Genomic DNA, 3483 nt, shown 5'->3' with positions numbered 1-3483 from the left:
CACTCACCTCAGCCTCCCAAAGGCGCGGGATTACAGGCTGAGCCACCGAACCTGGCTCAGGAAGCCTCTTGTAAGAAGAGTCATATGTGTCCTTTTGTGACTGGCACATTTCACTTGGCAAAATAGTCAATTAGGCCATTTTTGACTGTGAAATTAACCCATTTAAGTAATGTAAATGTAAAATCTTGATTTTAAGTGTATTTCTTCATTTTAAAAGTATTCTTTTCTGACTTGCATCTACTGTTTTTGCTTAAAAATTGGACTTAACTCCCATCTACTTTCAATGTTTTTTTTTCTATTTTCAGGTTGTTAGTTTCTTTCTGCCTTTGACAATTGTACTTTATGTTAATGTGACTAGTTGAGAGTTTTAAAAAAATATTTTAGAATAGCATACAAACAGAACAAAAAAAATAAAAAAAGAAAAAAAAATTTTGGCTGAGCTCAGTGGCTCAGCCTGTAATCTGAGCACTTTGGGAGGCCAAGGTGAGTGGATTGAGCCCACGGGTTAGAGACAGCCCGGACAACTTGGTGAGACCTCATCTCTACAATAAATCAAAAATTACCCAGGCGTGGTGGCACATAACTGTAATTCCAGCTATTTGGAAGGCTGAGGTGGAAGGATCATCTAAGCCCAGCAAATCAAGACTGGTAGCCGTGAGCGTACCACCATACTCTAGCCTGGGTGACAGAGTAAGACTCCAACTCAAAAAAGAAAAAGTTTTTTCTCATTCTTCTTAACTGTCTTCTAATTTGTACATTTTAAGTTCATGTTCCTTATCTTTAAAAAAAAAAAAAAAATCTCTTAGCTTTTGGTATAGCCTCCCTGCTCCTGCATCTGACCTTCCCGCTTTTTTTTTTGAGTTGGAGTCTCACTCTATCACCCAGGCTGGAGGGCAGTGATATGCTCCTGGCTACCATAGCCTCGACCTACTGGGCTCAGGCAATCCTTCTGCCTTAGCCTTCCAAGTAGCTAGAACTACAGGCATGCACCACCATGCCCAGCTAATGTTTTGATTTATTGTATAGATGAGGTCTTGCCAAGTTGCTTAGGCTGGCCTGGAACCAATGGGCTGAGGCAATCCTCTCACCTCAGCCTCCCAAAGTGCTAGGATTATAGGCATGAGCCACCATGCCCGACTCCCTTCCTACTTTTTTTTGAGTTAGAGTCTCACTCTGTCACCCAGACTGGAGTGCAGTGGCTGCTCCCGGCCACCGCAGCCTCGACCTGCTGGGCTCCGGTGATACTTCTGCCTCAGCCTTCCAAGTAGCTGGAACTACAGGCATGCACTACCACACCTGGCTCATTTTGATTTTTTTTGCAGAGATGAGGTCTCGCCAAGTTGCCCAGGCCGGTCTCGAACCTACGGGCTCAGGCAATCCACTCACCTCAGCCTCCCAAAGACGTGGGATTACAGGCTGAGCCACCGAGCCCGGCTTCTGCTTTTTAATCCATAATTAGTTGTATCCATTTTACTATTCATGCCATTTTTTTTACATATTTTTATTTTATACAAAATATGAGCTTTAAATTCTAGTTATATACTTTACTGTTGTTCTTTTTGCTTGTGAATGAGTGTATATATGTATTTTATGCCTATTTTAATCTCTTGCACAAAGTATTTTTTGAGTGGTTTATATAGTAGTCTTACAATGATAATACTTTTTGGTAGCTAAAAGTGCTCCTTCCTTTGAGGTCCTTTGAGATGAGCCTCTGGGGTGAGGAGTGTCCTATCTAGTCATATATATATATATTTTTTTTTTTTTTTGGAGTCTCACTCTGTCGCCCAGACTGGAGTGCTGTGGCCCCTCCCGGCCACCGCAGCCTCGACCTGCTGGGCTCTGGCGATCCGTCTGCCTCAGCCTTCCACGTAGCTGGAACTACAGGCGCGCGCTACCACTCCCAGCTAATTTTTTTGATTTATTGTAGAGATGAGGTCTCGCCTACAAATAAAAAAAAAATTAGCAGGCATGGTGGTACATGCCTGTAGTTCCAGCTACTTGGAAGGTTGAGGCGAAAGGATAGCCTGAGCCCAACAGGTCCAGGCTGTGTCTCACTGTACTCTAGCCTGGGAGACAGAGTGAGACTTCAACTCAAAAAAAAGAGGACTTAATACCACCAAAATTGAGGAAATACTAGAAAGCTATAGTGACAGGAAGATGATCATGAACAAGGGTGACCCAATAAACAGTGTGATAGAAGGGGTTCCTGGGATAAGGGGGGAAGCCTATGATGGTCATGATTAAAGACTACCCAGTTTATTATAATGGCCCTGCATTGCTCTTGGTACTTCCCAGATGATGTTGGGCCTCAGTGTCAGTTTCTTCTCTGACCTTGAGCTCCAGCCTCACTGGCCTCATTGAAGCTTCTTAGATATTTCAAACTCTCTTCTCTTTAAAGGTTGTGCCCTTGTTTCTGCTGTCTGGAATGTTTAATTCCAGTTATATACCTAGTTTTACTTCCTACCCTTCTTTACCAAAATGTTCTGCTTAGAGTTGTGCTTTCTTTGTGCACAGGATGTATGATTTAATTGAATCACCTTTTATTACTCTATTTCTACTTTAGTTTTTTTTTTTAGTTCAGCATATAATATAGTGTGATTTTTACTTCTTTATTTTTTATATTTCCAGTAGGAATTTGACGTCCATTTAGGGAAGCCACGACAATGTTAGTTTCTTTTCTTTTTTTTTTAGTTGGAGTCTCACTCTGTCGCCCAGACTGGAGTGCAGTGGCCGCTCCTGGCCACCGCAGCCTCCACCTGCTGATCCTTCTGCCTAAGCCTTCCAAGTAGCTGGAACTACAGGCGCGCGCTACCACCCCCAACTCATTTTTTGATTTATTGTGGAGATGAGGTCTCACCAAGTTGTCCAGGCGGGTCTCGAACCCTTGGGCTCAGGCAATCCACTCACCTCAACCTCCCAAGGCGCGGGATTACAGGCTGAGCCACTGAGCCCAGCTAATGTTATTTTCTAATAGCGGCAATTTGTCTTGCATAAATAACAGTGCCTAACTCAGTAAAGGTCCCCAATAAATTTTTGTCGAATTAGCTAGTTAACCAGTTGTTTTTCTTTTTTTTTGTTTTTTTGTTTTTTTAGTTGGAGTCTCACTCGGTCACCCAGGCTGGAGGGCAGTGGCACACTCCTGGCCACTGCAGCCTCCACCTGCTGGGCTCAGGCAATCCTTCCACTTCAACCTTCCAAGTAGCTGGAACTACAGGTGTGCACCACCATACCCTGCTAATTTTTTGATTTATTGTATAGATGAGGTCTCACCAAATTGCCCAGGCTGGTTGTGGACACAGGCAATTCTTTCACCTCCGCCTTCCAAAGTAGTGGGATTAAAGGTGTGAGTCATCGTGCCTAGCTATTTGTTCGCAGGCTAAAAACCCCTCACAGACAGTGCTGTGTGAGCTGGCACATTGTCATGATGCAAGAGCTCCTTCAGGACCATTTTTGCACTCATCTTTCTCATGCCAAGATTTTCTG

The sequence above is a fragment of the Carlito syrichta genome, unplaced genomic scaffold (assembly GCF_000164805.1).
Source record: "Carlito syrichta isolate Samal-C Ts95f unplaced genomic scaffold, Tarsius_syrichta-2.0.1 Scaffold315896, whole genome shotgun sequence".
NCBI classification, from domain to species: domain Eukaryota; kingdom Metazoa; phylum Chordata; class Mammalia; order Primates; family Tarsiidae; genus Carlito; species Carlito syrichta.
Note: the sequence above shows the minus strand (reverse complement) of the source record.